At 34.6% G+C, this 24,210-nt stretch overlaps 1 protein-coding gene across 4 annotated transcripts in view; it reads right to left on the minus strand.

The window, feature by feature from the left end:
- Positions 1 to 24,210, minus strand: part of Ptl (prothoraxless) — a 491,222-nt gene that overhangs the window by 361,768 nt on the left and 105,244 nt on the right. The window contains exon 2 of one of the 4 annotated variants that reach the window (XM_074185115.1): positions 12,369 to 12,433. The exons of the other annotated variants lie outside the window; for them this stretch is intronic. The gene's annotated coding sequence lies outside the window, so the exon portion shown is untranslated. The remainder of the gene's footprint in view (positions 1 to 12,368; positions 12,434 to 24,210) is intronic. 4 annotated transcript variants of the gene reach the window in all.

Genomic DNA, 24,210 nt, shown 5'->3' on the forward strand with positions numbered 1-24,210 from the left:
ACACGAATACGATATACTAAAGTGCTGAAGACGGCACTCAGGCGTTCGTAATCCCTCAGTCTTCAACGTCACACCACCGAAGAAGACAAAGGTCAGATGCTTGGACAAGTCAAAGTCTTCAATGTTGTTAAAGACGACGCAGGGCGTTGGATTTCTTGTCTTCTCAATGGCTTCTTGGCCCATAACGGAATTCTACAAATGAAACAACCACTTTATTGATCTTAGGCATTTTCTTAGGTATCTTACGATATAACACCTTTCTTTTTTCGCCAGCAACTTCTACATCCATCACACAAATACAATATACTCTAAAGAGCTAAACGGCATTGAGGTGGGTCATAATCCCTCAATCTTCAGTTTCAGTCCACTGAAGAAGGCGAAATTCAGATGCTTGGATTAGGCAAAGTCTTCAATGTTGTTAAAAACGACCCAATGCAATGGCTTTGTGTAGCCAGAGGAGAAAATTGATCTATGAAGCCTATATGTGAGATTTTTGCTGAAGAGGTTCTAACTTTGTGACAGAGTTGTGATTACCACGTTCAGTGTAGAAAACTAAGCTAAGTTCATCAACCTCTTCGGCATCCAAATGTTCCAACTTCGACTTATCATGGTGGCGAACCATGCAGACATGGAGGTCTGAATTCCTGATGACTTTAACATAACTCAGTCACAAGCGGCTTGTTACGTAGGTACTTGAACTCAAAAGTCTATGACTTTCCAGTTATCAGAAGGATAGGTTAGGTTATGTTAGGTATAAAGTGAGTGGATCTATTCGACCCTCCACCACAACCCACAAGGGTTTATTGTGGCCCACGCCTATTCACACTCGGTCAAATAAACCCAGCTTCTCAACGAAGACGATTAGTTTGTATGGTGGCGACACACAGACAAACAGAGGCGACACACACTGTCTTCCGACAGTCCAAGTATCTGCATATGGTGATTCAAGTGACAGTGACCTGTAAGAAGGCCTGTTAGACATCGTAGTTCATCCCTAATGTAGTCCAACAACTGTTTGGTATTAGGCTTCAAAGGGTGGATAAACGCCTTGGAGTGAGCCATTCCTGAAATATTCTGCCAGAAGTCCATAAATCTTTTTGTCATCCAGGTGTTGAATGTTTGTTTGGCAAAGCCCAAAGCGATGCCAGTGACAGGAATCCGAATCCAGACCAGAGACAGTCTGTTAAGTATTCCTATCGAAGAGAGTCGTTTTTGGCAATTTGCTACCAATTTAGACGTTGCTCGGTAGCAGCCAAGAGCTTCCAACGTCGCTTGAATGTGAACCAACAACTATCTGCTCTCAATATTTCCTTCTCAGGAGGAGTATGAACATGAAATGGAAGACTCAGGATTGAAACTCTTTGAGGTGTTCACGTCGTCCTCCCAAGTCCATTGCAGCAGTTCCAAAATTAGAGTGAAATTTGAATCACAAGCATTTTTCCATAAAAACTTCATTTCTTTTAGACAGTTCGGATGAGACCAGATCTTGAAATGATGAGAGTTTATTTATTCTGTTCTATTCACCTTTCGTCGCCTCTTCAGATGGATCGTTACATATTTGCCTATACCAAATTCCATGCCGACAAAACGCCTTTAAGGGCTGATGAAGATTGGTTCCTCCTTTGGTATGAAGTTTCAAATCATCTGATAAAATGAATAAGTAAACATAGGCATTTGTCATTCCATTAAAGATATAACGGTAGGAGTGTATTTTTTTTCAAATGACACTAAAAATATAGTCCAAGATCCCAGTATAAAACGACCCTTATCAAGCCCAAGTATTTTATATCAAATCAAATATGTCAATAAATATATTGCAAATGGGTTGACTGAAAAATTTCAGTCCAGAATATGATTAATTAATAATTTCAAAATTAATTTTTTCACTGGTTTGGTTAATAGACAATTTCCATAACAATCGATTGGTATGCAATTAAAAATCTAATTTGGAGAAAATTGCGAAATGTGAAGAAATTTCATATTGTAGTAGTAACCAATGAAATTCGTTTTTTGGTTATCCAAACTCTGGTGAAGTAAAACTGTTTTCAAAATGCCGATGGCCTCCACACTGTTACCTAAATCGGACGCGACATGCATAATGTGTAAGCAATCACAGTGAAGGGACATCCAAAAGGGGTAGGACCGGGTGAAATCCACACCAGTGAAATGAAACAGCTGCGCTCAAAGGGGTTGCGTAGGCTCAGTCCAATTTGTCATTGTTTCATTCCCAGCTAAATATTAACCAAAGTATATTGTGTCTGTCTCCCCTCTTACTTCCTTCATTGTTTTGTTGGAAAATGAGACCAGACGTTGTTACATGACTACAATTGAAATCAAGAGTTGATTTTATATCTTTTGCTAATAGAATTGTTTACATCACTTATTGAAAAAGTGTTTTAAATTCCCAGAAAAAATTATTCATCAATCCATATGGAGCAGTTGTTGAGGAGAGATACATATAAGAAAAATGCTCACTCATGTCTGATAAATCTGTCCTGCAGTGACGAGGAGTGGTACTACGCAATTGGTTTGTAGGTAATCAGTCTTTTGATTTCATTGATGTCCTAGTACTAGACGAACGTGAAACATCTGCAAGAAATTCCTCTGTAAGGAACATTGCACGTCTATATAATATAATTCAATATCCAACGTGGTATTATCTAGGTATCATTACAGGTATTCACTAGATATTACTGTGTGAAGCAGTAGGGAGCAATATTTCTGAATAAGATTAAGAATGCGTGATTTTCTTTAAATTTCTTTTATGTACTTTTTACAAATTATTTACTATAATTCATAGGTAGATCAACCTAACACAAAACAGTTTGTAGATGTGCCCCTTCAAGTAAAAACTAACTCTAATTTTGTGCTAATTTATTTCAACTTATAAATTCAAAAACTGCAATGATTTTGATTTTTTATTAAAGTTGAACACTTCACAAATATAATATAATTCTGTGAAATTTACCTGACCTAAGCTGACCTGACTTAATCTGATTCGACTTGACCTGATCTTATTTGACTCAACCTGATCTTATTTGACTTGACCTGATCTGATTTGACTCAACCTGATCGGATTTGACTTGACCAGATCTGATTGATTTGACTTGACCTGATCTGATTTGACTCAAACTGATCGGATTTTATTCGACCTGATATGATTTGATTTGACCTGATCTGATTTGACTCAACCTGATCGGATTTGACTTGACCAGATCTGATTTGACTTAACCTGATCTGATTTGAACCTGAGCAAATTTGACTTGACCTGATCTGATTTGACTCAAACTGATCGGATTTTATTTGACCTGATATGATTTGATTTGACCTGATATGATTTGACTCAACCTGATCGGATTTGACTTGACCAGATCTGATTTGAACCTGAGCAAATTTGACTTGACTTGATCTGATTTGACTCAACCTGATCTGATTGATTTGACTTGAACTGATCTGATTTGACTCAAACTGATCGGATTTTATTTGACCTGATATGATTTGACCTGATATGATTTGACTTGACCTGATATGATTTGACTTGACCTGATCAAATTTGACTTGACTTGATCTGATTTGACTAAACCTGATCTGATTGATTTGACTTGACCTGATCTGATTTGACTCAACCTGATCTGATTTGACTCGACCTGATCGGATTTGACTTGACCTGATCTGATTTGATTAAACCTGACTTGTTGGGAAACTACAAAAAGTTATGAAAAAATAACATCTGAGTCTCACACACACCATTTGGGGTTATTTTTTGTAATGCTCAACTCACATTCCAGCGTAGAGCATATATTGTCTTACTCACTGAAACGCTAAAAGTAAATAACGTAGGTATTTTCTATATTCTCTTACATAATTTAATTAGGAATAATTTATCTATGCAAACTAAAAGGTATTACCATTTATTTTAATAATACTTCAAAGAATAGAGATACTTGCTTCCAATGAGAAGAAAACTGATTATAATGAATGTTCAAAATGTTACTCTTTAGCTTCGATACATCGCAGTGCCTGAGGAACTTTTTTACTGGCCTTGTGTTTTTCAAAACTCTTCTGACACATTTTCAATTTTTGAGTGGGGCTCTTGTTCATTTTGGGTTTCCCTCTCGTAGAATCTTTTGATAAATGATACTCTGCTTAATCGACACAAATCACAAAATGATAGATCAACAATTCAATTCGTTAATTTTAAAGCAAAATGTGACACAATGTTCTTAACTCTCATAGAGAAAAGATGATAATGTTCTATGTACGTGTGAGTCTTTCATATATTATATCATTATTATGAAGCGTTTATATGAATGTTTGGAACGTATGTTTGGAATACAAACTGAATAGGAAAAAGTTATTTGGTATGATTTATTGTTTATAGGAGTGTAACTATTGCGGAAGGGCTTTTTTCCAGTTTGTAACTGATAGTAACTTCTATTCATGATTCACACATTTTTGTTAAGATTTTATTTTGGACCTAATTGCTTTCTTTCTTCCTTTGGAAATTTCTCACATTTTTTTTATGGAACAAAAACCAATCTCATCTGGAAATATATCCCTTTCAATTCAATTGATATTGTTAGCAATACAGTTATTATCAGTATTTGAATAAGTATTTTGTGTGAATTTAAGTATTTTAAACCCATTTAAACCCTAATTCAAATATGAATGGTTCACATTTCACTCAAAAACATTCCACTAATAATCCGGAGTATATCAATGATCCCAGTGTTCCAGAATGAAGAGACTACCCAAAACAACAAAAGACACGATCACATTGGTGGATGTAAATTTTACTACCCACCAGGGATTGATATGCAGCCCCTTAAATTAGAAAAAGGGTGGTTGGAAACAATACGCTACTAACAAACTTTTAAAAAGATAATTTCCTTTCAGCAGTAACCATATTGCGAGTAGAACTCCACTCAAATTTTAATTTGAATGAAGCGAGCTATAAATTTACCGTTAGAAATATAATGCGGCATGCCGGCGATTTCAACAAGCTGAATTTACATCGTTATTGCTTTTGGAATTTAGTGCTGTCAAGTTGCAACTATTTTTTGTTGCGGAATACGTTCGGGGTCATTGAATTTGGAAGACGAAACTCCATTTTGAAGATAAAAATCTAGTAAGACTAGTATGAACTAATATGAACAAATTCTCAACAAACTACGAAAAAATTCAACTCCACTTCCAAAACGAGAAAGAACATAATTACAGCTATAATGAGCAAATAGATTCTCACGTGATGTATTTGATGAGGGCCGAATTAGACTACGAAAATACAGTGTTTATAAAAAAGTAACAACGGATACATTCTATAAAGTAGTTGTCAAAAATATTCAAAAATATCGATTTCTTTTCAAAAATTATTAACGGCCTTGATGGACTTTTTATACTGACTACTGAATACTGATAATAATATTCTCTAATTGTTTTCACAGCAGATCCTTTTACTTGTGTGAGAAAATCCAAATTCAACCCTCCCAAAGTTCGCGTGGAATCTACAAAAATAGTTTCGATTCCATATTATTGACGTACCATTGAAGAATACTTTGTTCAAATATTATCCAATCGGTTGTTTGGCAATCAAAGACCTACAGAGTGACCAACAGAATCACCAGATTTCATTCGGTTGGACTATGTGGCCTAAGTGCTACTCTACAGATACAGATGAACATTCTACCAATCTAGTTATCACGAAGGGTACTAAATTCATATTTTCAAAATTGGGATTGGACCCCTTCAAGGTTTAATTCAACAAACATTCACTAATCAACATTAGATTGACTCAACTTGTGGAAAGTAAATTGATATGTATTATTAATTTTTTTCGCGCTAGCCTGGTGAATACGTTGCTTATCAAAAAGTAAGCATCTTCTTCAAACTTCGTTTTGAACCCACTGAAGAATATTTTTCATTCAGACTATTTGGTGTTATGTTGCTAGGTTCAAATTCTCATTGTATTCTTCTTATGTACACTTTCAACTCAATTCTTGTTACACCGATATAGAACTTGCAGCAGTCACATGGTTAAATGGTAAAAGCATGATTTTTGTCAGGCTGAATGCGAAGAAGATTCTAATGTTGTACTTAGGCCCTTGTCTTTTTAGTCTCTCTGAAAGTTTATTGACTTAAGGAAGGTATAGCAGTGGTTATCATGACTTCTCTTCTTCATGGACTGACTTTGGGAATAATCTGATCCACCAGCTTTCTGAAGTAACTATTATTTTGAATATCCTTCTAGATGTCTTGACGAGTCCTCTTTCGGGGGGGAAGTACCGCTGCTTCGTGTGAGTTGGTTTTCTATCAACACCTGTTTCTTTTCATCATCACGTCTAAAAAAGACAATTTCATTTTTGAATTTATTCATCATCTTTCCCACCAACCGATTTCCTGGAGTCTTTGAAGTCCACTAGACACTCGTTAGGACAACAAGAAGATTGTTCCGAATTCTTGGGGTTTTTGTTGAATACTCTTCGTAAGCAAAAAAAATAGCAGAATCAATACTCCCGACCGCTCTGGATTGAATGATTCGGTACAGTCTATGTCGTCTTGTGTTTGTAAATATTTTGCTGGAAAAATCCTCACTTGTTAACTTTGTAGTAAATGTTCAAGAAGTAGCAAGAATGTATGTGAAGTTCTGGAACTTCAACTAGCGTTTCCTAATATGACTATTCACTAGTCCGTGCAAAGGTCATTGTTAAATCATCTGAAAATGGAAATTTTAACAGATGATGATCTACTGTATGGCCAAACATGCCCCAAACTAACTGACTCTTATAAGAAAACAAGTATAGCTAAGGCACCAGTCTATCTAAAAATAACACTGATGACCTTCAAACATGACTCAACCTCTGACGGAAGCACCAAACTCTTACGAAGGTTCGAAATAGATGAATACTTCAATCTAGCAGACCACTATTATAATTTTCACGCAGTCATTGTTCACTGCAGTCCTGGCGTTGAATCTGGTCATTATTACGCCTTGGTCGAAGAAGAAACGGACTGGTTTAAGTTTGACGATAGTCGTGTCACTAAGTGTTATGCCGATGTATTGAATTTATTGGAGCCTCTGGAGACACCCTACATTTAGTTTTATGATTGGCATTGGCAGATCAAGATCTTCAGATGATGTGGTGCTGCAGGTTTCTCCTGGTTTTCCTGCAGCTGAAAAAGCAAATGCGCCAGTGGAATCAATGAAGTCGCCCCGGAGCGCCAATCAATTTTTGTTGTTGTTTTATAATTCAATGATTTGTATTGAATAGAATTCATGTTGTTGAGATGCTGCAAAAATACATCAAGTTTCATATATTCATGGTCTCATACTATAAACGCATTTCAATCAGATTCAGGGTTTCCTGTCGATTTCTTCAATAGCCAAGACAACAAATGACCAATATTTGTCAAAAAACTTTGGCGTTAGAAAACAAGAGGCAAGATAAAGCCAATGTAATTTTTGGGATGTTATTTGTCAACTTTTCAACCCATTTACATAATTGTTATATATTAAACTTCTTCTTGTGGCAGTTACTTCTTGTGGGGTCATATTCCGAAACCGAAAACAACACGAATAGGAATTTATAACAATTTCAACACATTTTGGTAATGAATATTAATAACATTTCTTTGATGATAAATAACCGCAGTAGACACCTAGATATGGATCGTAGACTTTTCCCAAAAAATAATTATCATGAATCGTGGAATACAAATATTCTATATGAATTAATTAATTAAAAATTCAATTAGGTTCATTTCGTCGCGAAAGATGCAGAAAGCGATAACTTTTTAATTTTCAAGGTTGTTTCTATTGAATTATTGGAGAGTCTTACAAATTCTCCATATTTAATGACATGAACGAAATGATGAGAAATGAGTGATTGTTGTGTCAGTTTGAATGTTAGATCTCAAATCTAAAAAAAACAGAATATTGATTCATGATTTCCTACGATTATGCAACAATGATTTTGCTTTGCTCTATTTATATGTTAAAAATGGTATTAAGCTTGATGCATCTCCTTTCAAAATTCATTCATTCGTTTTATCGAAGCAAATAATAAAAATTGTCAAACTCATTTTTATTCGTGACTGGATCTTTTATTCAGATCAATCCAAACCCATTTTTTCCTAATACCCTCTTTCAGAAGTAAAAGGTAAATGAATATACTTCAAACCCAGCTGCCATTTTGAATGTATAATTTTTTTCACCATAGTGCATGATGAGGTTAGATGTATGCGGTTTTTGGTTTGGAATAATGGAAAAAAATTTGAAAAACAATCATATTCAATTGAATTCAGATAGGAAAAAATAATTTATAATAAGAATATCATCAATTATCTCTGTTAATGAAAAAATAAACATTTCTCTATCTCACCGTTACTGATAAAAGAGTAAAAACAACTGTTTAGTATGATAATTGAGTCATTCAAAAATGAATATTCAAATACATCCTGTGTGTTATTAGTATCAACAATAATTATTGATTATAAACAATCGCTTTTGAATACCACAAACAAGACAGCTCAGGTAATTAATTTTTTTAGTATTCTTCTTGCATTATATTGTTTTTTGAATTGCGTGACACAAATGTTTTTTTTTATTTTGCCTGCTGAGCAATTATACCTTATTGTCACAAATGAAATGAGTTGTTGAGTTTTTGTTACCGATAATCAATTTGAAATATATTTTGGATTTTTGAAATTTACAATGTTTTAGAATCTATTTCTTTCACATCATTTATCTGAAAACAAAATAGAAAAACAAACAACTAACACTTTCAGTAACATGACATTTTATGTTACTGAAAGTGATTGAAGCATTTCAACGACCCTGGTTTGAAACAATGGAAGACACTATTTAGAACACTAAAAACTGTAGAGATAGTGGAGGGACTTATATTGAAGGGGATGCGGTAAAAACTATGTTTTTTTAGCCAAAACTCGTACACATTCTGAAAGAGATGTTTGTGCACGATCTACACATCGTGGTGAAGAGTTTAATTGGCCTTTTCCTCATTCTTCGAATAATAAAGATGGAGTAAAGAGTCATAAAGGTTTTTTCCAAAAATTAATGTCTCCTTGAAATATTCCCGGCAGAATGCTTCGTGTATACCTGACGCAAGCACGAATATACCAGAATACGAATACAAACATATTAGAATGTTTGAGAGAGGGTGTAGAGCTGCAAGATATATAGAAAAAGATCACAGTACAGTTGAGAGCTCACAAGCGAACGATAGAAACAAGTGAAATAAATGCGAAAATCATTTATTTATTGAAAAAAGTTATTGAATTGGAATAAACGTACCACTTATTCAATATCAAGAATCCACACATACGGGCAACATTGATGGTATAGTCGAAGTAAACGATATTGTGCACATTTAAAGTTGATAGTAATAACGAGTGTGATAACAACGCAGCCTTTTTCCAGTGTAGTGATTCCAATTGCGATGGTGAACAATGCGAAAAAGAGATACCAGTGAATAAGATTCGGATGCATTTGAATACTGAAACACAGAGAGTATGTTTCAATGTATATTAGAATCTACATCTCAAGTTTGGTTTCAAAGGAAACAAACTATTACAAGCGATACGTAAAATAGTTAACAAACCTTATGAACGCAAGTCGCGATGTGATACAGAATTACCAAAACCTTAAGATATCCATGTGATGAAATCATTGAAAAACAATATACGACTATTACAAAAGCAATGAGATTCCTACAACTGTAATCATAAGGAAGAAATTGAATACTTCCAGCCATAACGTGAGCTGCTGTGACAAAACTCTTCAGAATTGTACAAAGAAACTAGGATTTAGATTCAAAATAATAAATAAACCTCAAGCGGTTATGGAAAGCAGAAGAATAGTGAAACAACGTAACAAATACTTAGAACAAATTACTAAATATAGACAAGAACAATGGCAATTTTTCTATTTGGACAAAACTTGGTATGACACTGACGACACAGTTACGAAAGGGTGGACTGATGGTTCGGTAATGTGTACGTCTAACATGCCTGCAAATAACGGATCGCGAGTAATCATTGTGCATTGCGGAATAAGTAAAGGATGGGTTCTGAATTCTTTGAAATTATGTGAAAAAAAATTGTGGACTGTAATGTTGACTATCATAAGAACATGGAAGCTAATATTTTTGAGGAATGGTGTTTTCAATCCCATCGAGTTGATTTGGAGGCGTAAAAATAATTTTCCAAAATTTGATAAAAAGCTAATAGAGCTAATTAAAGGAGAACCATCTAATATATCGAAGAAGATTGGCAGAGAAGGATTAAAAAAGTAATTGATTTAAAGAAGACTATATGGCGATTGGACACTGCCATATTTATGATGGAAATAAATTCATTATTGATTTAAATGACGACAGTGATAGTGAAACACAGAATATGGAAAATGAATTATCAGAAGCCTTCGAAGAAAGTTAGTGAAGTATTTGTGAAGCGATATTATATAATTATTATGATTCTGATATAATCAGAAATGATTATTTAATAACGAAATTAGTCAGCCCTCTGACTGAATTATTGAAGGGGGGCTGTTGGAAGGTAGATTGAACTATATCGTTTACTTGAACTACTACAGCGTTAGCATATTTGGAAGGGGATCCCATTAAATTAACTTCACTGTGAATATTTTTTCAATGTATACTACAATAGACTTTTGCTTGCCTTATGTTCCAAAGAACATATTTTCAGTTCAATTAACCCCCCAACGCCCCGAACAGAATTGCACCCTGAAAAATCATAAAAAGTATTTCTTGTATAAATCAAGGATCCTATAAATTTCATAATTTTTTAAAACTTATTTTGACACAAACAACAATCATCACCGACCAGCAACAAAACAAATTTTATCGCATAAATCATCGCAGACCCTATTATTTTCGTATTATACGAAATTTTCAACGCTCCGCCGGTTACCTGAGTATTTTGATAAAACTTATCGAAGCCTAAAATACATTTTCAACCATACTAAAAAGTGAATGGCGTCCCTTTGTTACAAAATAGAATTCGTAGCAAGGGATGTCCGAAGGGGTGGTTTTTGATTTATTGCCATTTTGAATAACATGTGTTCTCGCTGAGGTCGATCATCTGCATGTATTTTGAATTGAATATGAAATGGAAGGTGATGAGTGGATTGGGTTTGATATCAGGCAGTATTTCAGGTATTTATAATTGCTCTATTCAAGTTGAATGGATTCAGAAGAAGAGTAGGTCAGTCAAATAAAAATCTATCCTTATATTAATGTGAAAGTTTGTGAGTTTTCCTGAACGCAAATTCAATTTGAACCAGCAATTGAAATAATGGCAATCGACAATTGAAAGAGTATTTTTGTGAGATTTTTTATATAATCTGACAAACTTAATCATGACTGAATTCTGTTTTGTGTTTTGTAGAATAAAGAAATCATCAAAATAGATTCTAATATTGGAGAAAATCATCTTATTTGTTAAAAAAAAATTAAAATCTGTTTTTCCGTTAACCAGATGTCGTACCCCTACAAACGATAACCCTCAGAAATCGAAACTTGTGCGGGCTGAGGATTAAAGAGGTCTTACCTTTTAACGTGTGATTCCTAACAAAGTCATTTAGTGTAATCCTAAAATATTATCTTTATTCGAAAATAAACAATGTGACAACTATATTCGATGCAATATACAGGCCGTTTTCTAGCTAATCCCACTATTGTTGCTGTTTCGGAAACGATAAGGCCGATTAATATGATCAAAAGTTTCCTATTTGACATATTCACCAAAAATTAGAATTGCAGAATTTCCAAAGATATGAAAGAAAGGCACTTTCCATACCGTTTCTTATTTAATATGGTCTAGTATAAACAATTTGTAATGCGACGTTTACTTCATTAGATTTTTTCATTAAATTAATGTTTCAAATGCAGACCTTGTTTTTTCATTGATTTTTTTTAGCCACTGTAATAACAAATTCATGCAGTACAATACAGGTCCGTATTGAAAAAAGTTCATGATGATATCTAATAAACGAAACGTCGCATTGTGAATTGGTTTATATCAGATTATAACAAATATGAAACAGTATTGAAAGTTTCTCTGACTATTTTTATATCATATGAAATACCATTCCCGAGATGAGGGGATCAGTTGAAAAACGCCCTGTATAATATTCAGACAGATATTCAAAATACGTTTCCCAACCAAATTTATAAGTCATTTGATAGAGTTGACAGTTCATCTGGAAAAGATGAACTGTCAACTGGAAAAGATAATAACATAATTCAGTTAAAGTATGGGGAATATTATTATCTGGAGAAAATGAGAGTAATTTAGAAATCTTCACGTATAATGAATAATAACGAACATACCTGATTCGATAATTCACTTTGAATATAGTTTAGAATTGGCACTAATATAGATGTTTGGACATTACCTGAAACAAATTTATTTTGTTAAATCATATACGGCATATAAATATGATATTCAAGCGGTGGTGGTGAATTTAGGTATCTATTAAATTAGTGAACTGGACATTGATAAAAAAATATTCTCAGAATGTCATAAAAATTAAAAAAACATATTTTTTTCTTGTCACAAAAAACTCATCAACGAGTAGACGGCTCTGATGGGAGAGTAACCTTATTCAGCTTCATTCTGAATCCTGGTAGACATTATGGTATGATTCAGCGAAGGCCTTGAGAACCATCAATCATTTGCATAGAGAAACCACTCGAAAGACATACCAGTAAAGGATCACTGGCTAACACAGACCAATTTGCAGAGCAACTTGCATGGCGGATATGTCTACATTAAAGGGTCATAGATATAGCAAAATAGGTCATAGAAATATATTAATGTAACAGTGAGGATGTACTTTTAGCTTCTTTGGAAGTTGAATACGCATTCAAAACTACTTCCTTCAGTGATCTAGGTTTTGCAGGATAATGAGATCTATAGATACAAGCTGCAAATGAATCCATGCATGCTTCGAGAAATGTTATGGAGATAACAGTAGTAGTAAAGGCAATGGATTGTCTTTAGAGGGGTTTACTGTTACGGAACCTCATCCTCTTGTCCTTAGGTTCGACCATGACCACTTTGACGGTACTTTCCGCTATCAGTAGCAGCAGTACTATCCCACTATCATCTTGGTGTTAGTGTAAACTTTTTCTTCCCATTTCAGAGTCTCAATTTTTTTGAAAATCCTCCCTGGACATGTTTCCCTCAATCTGAGTTATGAATTGAGGTGACACCTCCTTCCAGGTTTGTGTGGAGGCATTACATTTAGGCTTGTGGTCAATTTGTATTTCCACACATACACATACACATTCGAGGCCATTTGACGCCTGGACAATCATCTTTTGGTACGGTTTGCATGACACCTTGAGTTGCAGATTTATTGAAGGCTTTGGTCCCTTCATGTGGTATCTCTCTTAGTCTGACTTTTGCCTGTCGACTCGCCGGCAAGGAAGCCCCTACCACTAACAAAGCTACAGCCGGCATAGCCCTCAGGATCATGGAAGCACGTAAGCTCCATCACCACGACAAGGTGAATCATAACGAATATAAGTCATCCGACAGAAAAAATATTACGATAAAGTTTGAGGACACATTTAGCAAGCCCTAGACATTTTAACAAGACGTACTGAGTAGGAACATCTCAACAGAAATCTACCTAGATGGATCACGGTTGGATCACATACATTCGAGGTGAATTGTCAGAGAAAAAGTTAAAAATCTGGGAGAGTACTAGAACCGAAACTCCGGACTAAGTTAAAGGCAACATTTAGATACAAAAAAGTCGGGGATAGCACTTATGTAGGCTAGACTCACCAACGGAAAGACGTGGGAGCTGGAATCAAGTATGATTGATCAACCAACTAGACATGATGGAAAGACTTGCTGGATTGGGAATATCGAAAGCAATGAGGACCACACCATCAGCAGTGAGAAAATGTTATTAGATACGAATTCAGCTCCACTAGAGAATGTTCCTTCGATTGATGCAACTGATTAGGTACCAGAATGAAATTGTTCAATGTAATTGTTTTTTCAATGTGTCGTGCGGGATGACAAAAATCGAGTTTTCTATATTTTTTTTCGAAATGCAATGTGGATAACGATAAAATTACGCCGTTCAATGAAAATAATGATTGAAAAAAGTTTAATGCTCTTCTATTTTAAAAAACTATTTCAATATTCTGCTTTTTTTGACATGTTCTATTCGTTTGACTAGTAGGTACTGAGTTCACAAGTTAACCAATCTATGGTCTAACCATTTCTAACCATACGAAAATTTTGCCTTCATTATAAACTGGAGCTAGAAAGTTTTAAAAAATGTATCGCAAAATAGATGGCTCCCTCTCGGCGATGATTGATGTCACGCTATAATAAAAAAAAGTACTAAACTTTGCAAACTTTGACTTTGATATCTTGTTGTTGAAAAGCTAAAAGAAGGGGAGTTTTTACGCTGATGCCATATAAAAAATACTATAATAATAATAATAATATAACTTTAATCACAAAAGATAAATACAAATACAGATACAAATAAGTTACTATGTTCCTTACAAATGAATAAATACGTAATTCTACTTTTTTTTATAATTACAGATGGTATTCATATATATCTTGTGCATGCATGATCTTCGAAGCGATTTGCAGAAAATCGATAAAAAACAGTGTCACACAGTAACGCTCGTGATTAGTTCATGAACAACATGACAAAGACGTCTCGTTTATCTTTATTGAAACATTGAGACTTGAGAGGTCAAAAGATGAATGGATAATCCGTATTTTTCCTCGTGATCACTACTACAAACCGTAATTATAAACAATAAAACAAACAATAAATAACGCTTCGTAGGTGTGGTGCAGTCCTGGGTGTTCAACATAAATGAAGAATTGGTTTTATGTGTGATGCTAATGAAAATTAATGGATATCACGGAAATTAATACCCATATTCATGCGAGGTTCTACAAGTTCTGAATTAATAAGCTGTAAATACGTCAATTAAAAGCTTATCAATTGTTGTCATCTAATTATAGATAATTATTCGATATTGCCACCGCTACGAAATGATTCCGTGTGAAAAATTTTTGTAAAAGATTCTAGAGTAACAATTGTAAGAGTTATTGAGTTGTTTAAAAAGTTTTGGAGATTTTTATGAAGATCTAGAGGTGATTTCCAATAGGTTTGAAAGTAACTAGGTTCAATTCAATGCTACAAAAACTCAGGCATCAGTTTTTTCTAAGAAAAATAAATGTCTGCGAACCAGATATAATCTGCGAACCAGATTGAGAGAAGTCATATAAATGAGAGTAATTTACAAGAAGTGCGGCACCCACTAATAATTCAGAAGATTCAAATTGCTCCAGAGTTCAAATGGAAAAATTAGGAGTGCAGTTGCTAATGGCGTATATCAGGTAATGTATTCAGTAATTGGTAAATGTTTCGCCATTTTGTAGAAATTGCTTTTATATTCGAGGGTTGTGTAATATCCCTCAGGATATGTTGCAAGACCCCCCTTTCCATTTAATTTTTTCCCAGGTGGTTGGTGGCAGTCGCCATCTTGAAATTTTCATTTATCAATTTTACTCCAAAATATAGTGATCAAGCATCAATTTCATTATCCCAAGTTTCAATTTTTCGATGGGGGAGGAACATTACAGAAAACCACTATTTGTATACTTAGTAGTTCTTGCAAAAGAAATTTCGAACTTTATTGACAAAGCTATTGTTGTAATAGAAAAAAGTTTGTAATCAATTAATATTCTATAGTAAAAAACGTTAATTTTTGAATTATATGTTGAAATTTAATAAATATTCATTTCAAAAAAAGTGGAGATCTAGAAACTATGTCTACTGAAAAAAATAATTGTAACATAACATTATCGTTTTTATGTACCAAGTAAATGAAAAAAATTATAATAATTTGAGGAATTAGAACTCACGATCACAATTTATACTCAATTTTAAATGTAATACAAATTTTGATAATACAGGGCTATTCAAATTCGTTCCTGTACATGGGGATCTCGTAAACGATAAGAGATAGAGTGTCGGTTAAATTGTGGCACAGTTATGTATTTTAGAGACCTATTCAAAGATGTAAAGAAATCTAATAGAGCTCTTTTGGTTCTGGACATATACAGGAAAAACAAAAAAATCCCAAATTATTTTTTTGCCTATATCTTCTTTATTTGCAGACTTATTGAAAATCAGTCCACATTTTGCTGTTGGCACTTGATGTGGGCTCTCAGAATATATCCATGAAACTTTTTAATACAGTGTGTTATCTGAATTGGGCCACCCCCATCTTTGAATTTTTAAATACGGACCTGTACTTTTTGTTGTAGTTTTTGGATCGCAGACGTTCACTTCATACTGAGAAATTAAATTCAATTTTATATTTCCGGATATTTCGGTAATATTCAATTATAATTGTGTGAATTATTTCCTTTTAAATTACGGCCCTGGAAATTGGTTGACTGAGTTGAATAAAAACATAATAGCAACTTTCACGTCTCCCTATGTACCGTAGAGTTTCTCGAGAGTTTTTTTTTCATTTTTAGGTACCTATTCATATTTTTTCCATTGCTCTGAGCGTTTTCTACAATTAACTTCGAAAAAGAAAACCTTTTATGATTATTTGAAACATATCTACATAAAAAATATTATTATATGTGTTCTAATAGGCAGAAAAAAAAATTATAGCAATAATAACATCCGAAACGAACACTATAATTGTAATGAAAATTGAAATGAAGTAATTTATATAGGTATCCAAAAAAATGATTGGCGTAATAAATGTTCGAATTGAAGTCCTTCCATTTCGAGACATTTTGAAACTCGGTTTTTCATATTATTTATTGCCCTTGATACACTTATTTGCTGCATTGTTGCGAAATCATTCAAAATCCTCAATCTCGATTCTTCCACATATTCTATCTCTCTGCCAGCGTGAATCCTATTTTTCAATGTCCCCCATAGAAAATAGTCCAAAATAGTAAGATCTGGTGATCTTGCAGGCCATCTTATTGACCCATTATTTGTCTCGAAATGGAAGGACTTCAATTCCAACATTTATTGCACAATTAATGTTTTTGTGTATATAAATAAATTACTTCATTTCAATTTTCATTATAATTATAGTGTTCGGTTTGGATGTTATTATAGCTACCATTTTTTTATGCTCATCAAAACACATGGTTTTCTTATTCAAAGTTCATTGTAGAAAACGTTTAGAGCAATGGAAAAAATATGAATAGGTACCTAAAAATGAAAAAAAAAACTCTAGAAAAACTCACCGTTACATAGGGAGACGTGAAAGTTGCTATTGTGTTTTTATTCAACTCAGTCAACCAATTTTCAGGGCCGTAATTAAAAAGGAAATGATTCACACAATTATAATCGAATTTTAGCTAAAAATCCCGAAATATAAAATTGAATTTAATTTCTCAGTATGAAGTGAACTTCTACCATCCAAAGACTACAACAAAAAATACAGGTCCGTATTCAAAAATTCAAAGATGGGGGTGGCCCAAGTCAGATGACACCATGTATAAAAGATTCATATATAAAAGATTCATATATATATTGTGAGAGCCCACATCAAGTGACAACAGCAAAATGTGGACAGATTTTTAATATGTTTGCGAATAAAGAAGATATAGGCAAAAAAAATAATTTGGGGATTTTTTGGATTTTCCTGTATATCTCCAAAACCAAAAAAGCTATATTAGATTTCTTTACAGCATTGAATAGGTCTCTAAAATACGCAACTTTGCCATAATTCAACCGAAACTCTATCTCTTATCGTTTACGAGATCCCCATGTACAGAAACGAATTTGAATAGCCCTGTATATAATTGTTAGTATCCAAATTTGAAAATGGGTTTAACTTTTAGTGGTTTTTCCAACATCATTTATACATAGAATTGAAATATTCCTTACGATACATAAAAATGATAATTGAATGGCTATTTGCTTTCAACACTAGAATCGTGTCTACTTTTATTGACAATCTTGAAAATGTATTTTTATAGTTAGGTCCTTTTACTAGTAAGTTAGTTACAATTTTTAGTTCCACAGACAAAAAAACGTTACGCAAAATACTGGATGATGAAATATATACCAATTTCAACTGTGGCTCGCTCTGATGTTTCCTATACTCTCCAAGTCCATTTCTTTCGAAAGTAACACCCTGAGACACCCCCAGACATAGTTTTTTCCAATCTGAAATTAAATATAGGCTAATCAAAAAACTACGGAAAAAGCATCGTGAACAAATTCCTCTGAATTTTCCGGTGGAGAGCCTGAACGAGGGGCGCGCTTGACGACGTCTTCCAGAGATATAGTAGCGCCGTAGATAAGAGGCAAAAGATAAACAAATGAAAGATGTGCCGAAAAAGTATATGGCCATTAATGCGGATCCGGATGAAATACGCGAAACGTTCTTTCCCTATACTGATTAGCTAACTCACGCTGGCAAAGTTAATGCATAAAACTTCTGCCTCGTGAACATTACCATGTTTATTTAACATTTTCTTTATTTGCTGTTCGTATTTCCTCTGCTAATGCAACTAGACTGTGCTGGCAATTCTTTACAGAGTTCCTACATTTTGGTGTATCGGTAATTTACGATGAACATTTTAGTAAGCTTCTTTATGAATGTTTATTCTAACCATGTTCAGATTCATTGTAGTTGTACACAGATGAAATTTAGTGCCGGTAGAGAAATGTATTATTTTGAACACCCATTTGAAGCAAAGCGAAGATTTTTAGGGTAATTTATTTATAACACAAGCGGTCTTGCAATGTATCAAGTAAAAAATTTACTTGATGCATTTACTAAACTAGGTCAAAAGTTAAAAAAATTGATACCGGGTTACTGAATTCGGGATGAAATTTCTAAGAAAGGGTCTGCACAAAAAATATTCAAGTATTTAAATGAAAGGAATTATTGCATATTTCTGAGATTTTTTTTGAATTTTGAATATCATGAAATATCATGAATATTTAACCAAATTAGATTCTGAGGGATTTTTACAAATCAATTTTTCAAATTGAGAGGGTTATATGTTTAGGAGAAATAAATTTGTGGAAAAGAAAGTTTTTTGGCTTTCTACTTCTACATCTTGATACGAAAAAAATGGGGGAATCTTCCAAACGAATTTCATTACGCACTGTCATCGATGACATGAGTAGATTGAACTCATTCCGTGACATGAAGTCGTAATTTTATGAACGAAAAGAATGTTTTTTTCTTATACAGTGATTTTCTTTAATGTCCCCCCCTTTTATTTTTTGAACGTGTCAACTCAAAAAATTGAGATTTGGGATAATGAAATCAATGCATGGATACTCCATTTTGAAGTGAAATTGACAGATGAAACTTTCAAGATGGCGACTGGGCGTCATCTGGGAAAAAAAATAAATGGAAAGGGGGGGTCTTGAGACACATTTTTTGTAGCTCCTGACGAATACTTCACAACTCTAGAATGTGAAGTCAATATCTTCACCTACTACAAAATGGCGGAATATTTAATATTTTCCAGAAGACAAACACATTAATATCGATATTTCTAGAAATATTTCTTTTTATCTGCCATATGGCAATTTCAACAACCCGATAAGGTTTGTTAAGTTATTTTTTGTTTATAAAAACGACAAAAAAGTATTCTCATTCAGTTTTCGGTTTTACTAGTAGAAAGATACCACGTCAACAATCTCTAAAATGGTCAATTACCATTCATTGGAAGAAAAAATTGAAGCGATTTTTATTTACGGTGCGACGCGTAACTTTCACGAGACCGAAAGGATTTTCAATAAACGATTTCCGTTTTCCTATCTGTATAAAATATTTGAGGGAACTTGTATCCAAATTCACAACCACCGGTAGTGTTCATAACAAAAAGCTCCCAGGTCATCCGTCCATTCCGGAAGAACAGCAAGTGCAAATAATATTGGCGGGATGGTATAGTAAATCATGAACAGTCTACTTATTTCGTCCCGAATGTTTGTGAGGTGACTCCTTTCACTGTGTGAAGACTTTCGAAGAGGAATAGGTATCATCTATACAAAATTGAAATGCTACACCAATTACCTGAAGATGAACCTGATTGAAGAACAGAATTCTGCGAAATTATGTCGGAAACCATTGCAAGGCATCCTACCTATCTCCACAATATTTATTTTAGTGATGAATTTTTTAAACAACAATGCTCACAAACGAAATTGCCGTTATTGAAGTGACACCAACTCTCCGGGAAATTCCCAATATCCATAAAAAATTAACGGTTGGGCAGGAATATTGGGAAACCATATTGTAGTACCTCTGTTTATTGATCAAAATTCAACAAGGGGACTGTATTTGAATATGCTGGAAACTACTGTTGACCCTCTCGTCACTGAAATCGTCGAAGCGAATCCTAATGAATTGGATATGGATATTGTATTCCAACAAGATGGAGCACCACCACATTACTCCAGACGAGTAAGAAACTATTTGGATACTACATTTCCCGATCGTTGGTTTGGCCGTCGAGGTCCTACAGAATGACCAGCCCGCTCGCCGGATTTGACACTTTTGGACTTTTTTTAATGGGGCTATTTGAAGCACGAGGTGTAAATAATTGTTCACGAAGGAGATTGACTATTCATTTGACGAAAATCTCTGTCCTTCTAGGGCATTTTGTAGATGAAGAAATAAAAAGAAATCGCTTGGGGCTAGGTCTGGTGAGTAGGGCGGATGGTCAAGCAGTTCAAACCGTAATTCGTGGATTTTCACCATGGCAACCACTGAGGTGTGAGACGGTGCGCTGTTTGGTGGAATATGATTTTTTTCTGTAAATGTGCCCATTTTCCGCAAGTTCTGCCTTCAGCTTGTCAAGTAATGATGAGTAGTATGCTCCTGTAATGGTTTTTCCATTTGAAAGATAATCGATTGAAATAATCCCATGACTCCATGACAGTTTTTGTTGATTTTTGCAGTCCACTGTATCAAAGTTCCATCAACAGTAATTTATTGTCGCCAAAATACAGATTTATTGCACCTAAACTGCGTCAACAGAGCGTTGGAAATATTTATTCGAACACGCTTTTGGTCTAACGTGAGCAAACGCGGCACCTAACGCGTGGATGGCTTTCTCATGCCCAAATGTTAACTCAATATGTGACACATACGTTTTTTTGACATGTTCCTAACCTCTGCTATCTCTCTCACTTCAATTCGGCAGTAGTCTAGCACCATTTGGTGAACTTTGGCGATTTTTTCGTAGGTACTTGCAGTTTTTGGATGTCCCGAACGTTCATCCGTCTCCAAACTCTTACGGCCACGTTTAAATGTAGTGAATGATGGTGCAGAGTCTCTGTACACAGAATCCAACTCATCTTTGATTTGTGTAGGCATATTGCCGTTCAAAAACGAATATTTAACGACTACTCAATACTCGATTTTGTCCCTTTTCATAAAAACACTCACATCAACTCACTCAAACGACTGTTACATAACAACTGCGCATTCAAAATGGCTGAAACTTTGGTGAGTAACTGTAAACAGATGAACAACGAAATTTACCAGCTTTAATTTACGAGGGATGCTATTTCATGTTGAGGTCGGAAACTTTTCAGACCACCCTTGTATAATAGTTAAACAGTCAGAAGACCAATTTCTTCATCTTAGTTATAACTTCTTGTAAATTAGAAAAATTGAGCATTGTTCAAAGCAGTGGATATGTTCTCAGTAATGGGTAACCTTTATTTCACTCCATGTTGAAGTTTCATTATAAAATAAACAGACATAGGAGGTCACCTGAATAAACAATCGAATGGTGATAGACTGAGAGATGGATGACCTTTGCCGTAAAATTCACGACTTCTTCAAACCAAGGTCTAAAAGCTACTGATTCAGTAATTATCGTAGAAAAAGTAATGTGCAATAATTAGTACGTCTTCTGCAATAATTTGGATTGATTTCCTAGATAAGCCTTTCTTTTTTTTACGTAAGTGCATATTCAATGCTTCCAACTTCCTGAGCAACAAAGCTGCTTGAGTGTTATTGAAATATTGTTAGTGATAATAACAGTAAACGATAATAGCAACTATATAACCAATATCGGAGCCTTTTGTAGACCCATGATTCACTAAAATCTCTATATACATTTCATATATATTCAAAACTTTAAAAAACGCAAGAACTTTGAAGGGCACCTTTTCTCGGTATTTTTGACTATGCCACCTCTCGAGCAAAAGTCACAATCAATCCTAATATTTCAAATGACATATGGAGTCAAATAGTGCAAATCTGGTAACCAAAAAGGCCATTTGCTGCTGCCTCTTCTCTCAATCCAGTGCCATGGAAATTTAATTCAAAGGTGTGATGAAAATCATTTCGTTTCAACAGGATGAAGCTACTCCACACTATGCATTGACTGTAAACAGGATCAGGAGTTGGAGAGCTGAGTAGTCTGCGACTACTTTCGCAAGCAACACAAATGTATTTCTAGTGGAATAGGTCTACTTTAAGACATTTCAGAGAGGTCCCCCACATAGCTGTAGAGTGCTAATATGGTGGAATGATAAGAAGTAGGAAACTGTGGAAAAGTAGGAAGCTGTAGCCAAATCTCTAGAACTGATCTAAGCGGAATTTCTTCATTGTGAAACTTATGAGCATTCAGGTAAGGATCTGGCTGTATTACGGCATCAGTAATGCCTCTCATTTTTTTAAGAGAAACCTTGATGTGGGTGCTAGGTCAATAGCGATTCAAGGGAAGTGAGAAAGCTGATATGCTCTCGAAGGAAAAAGCCAATATTCCTTCCTTTAAACAGAATGAACAGAAAGATTAACTAGCCTATCGCAAAAAATACCTTGTATGGTTGGTCGAAGAAACCTAAGATTGGAACAGGATTTTTCACGGGACTACTACCCACTGAGATATCACTTTTCAGAAATGGCAGATTTGACAGTGAGAGTTGCTACTACTGCGAGTGTGCGGAACTACAGAAAACTTGCATTGCTTATAATGCCTTGTTCTTCGAAGTAACAACAATGATGACCTGTGATTATCCCCCATGGAACTGATTCACTTCGACACCAATTTCAGCATTAAAAAGCCAGAATGGCTTTGAAATTAGGTCTGAAATTGGATGCGAACAGTTTAAAAGCGAAGAAAGCGACAGTGAAATAAGTGCAATAAATGTAAAATATATTATTTATCTGCTATTTGTGTTATAGAGTTATCGGATTTTAATAGGCATACCAATAATTTATTATCAAGAATCCACGCATAGACATAACATTGTTGAAAGAAATTAGGTGAGAATTGGAAATAACCTATTTTGGTCATTATTGTTCGAATGTTATTCGGGAAGGGATTCAAGTCATCTTTGACATTCATGAGTTTTCATTCCCCTGGATGAAATTAACTGTTTGAAATAAATCACCTATGAAAAGGAAATTCATAAATCTTCTTAGAAATGTGTTCCTTGTGGAATAGGACATATTTCAGGGAGATGCTTGTCCATAGCTGCAGCAACCTAACCTAACTGCACCCATCTGCCAGGAGTCGCTCTCTTGATCCCGTCAGTTAACGTAGAACCATTCAGGTAGAAATGTGCAGCTCTAGAGCCGTAGCTGAGGACCAACTCCTATAATATTCTCAACAGAACTCGTACTGCAGAGCTTGCAGTTGATTGATCGATGTTGAGGTTGTTGGATGTTCAAGATGCAGGATTCCAACCTCAGTGTCTGCAGTGACCGTTTCATATAAAGGCACCTGTAAGTTAGTTAAATCTGACGATACATGAGATTCAGTAACACAGGACTTCTTCACCGCTGCATTGCTTGAGTCATCTTTTGGGTGTTAGCATATGCTGACCCATACAGAGTAGGTTGTTTCACCTCCTGATGCAGATTCTGCCTTTGCTGGTGAACAATTTACAAACTACATGGGCTAAAAACTCTCGGGCCTAACACACAGAGAGATCTAGTCTTATTGCAGTCACCGTTTTTTCAATCAGTATAACCTTCGAAACAAAGCTGTTGAAATTTCATAATATTCTACTCATAAGTTTGTGAGTTATTGAGGTGGGAGTGACACTACTTTTGTTATTTTCAAAACAATAACTTGAAGAATATTACTAGGACTCCGCTCTATCAGAAACAACAATTAAACGTTGGTTTAATTGTTGGTTGACTTCAAATGTGG

This window comes from Leptinotarsa decemlineata, unplaced genomic scaffold (assembly GCF_025532065.1).
Source record: "Leptinotarsa decemlineata unplaced genomic scaffold, Ldec_3_MD MMD2_tig00026361_RagTag_RagTag, whole genome shotgun sequence".
Classification (NCBI taxonomy): Eukaryota; Metazoa; Arthropoda; class Insecta; order Coleoptera; family Chrysomelidae; genus Leptinotarsa; species Leptinotarsa decemlineata.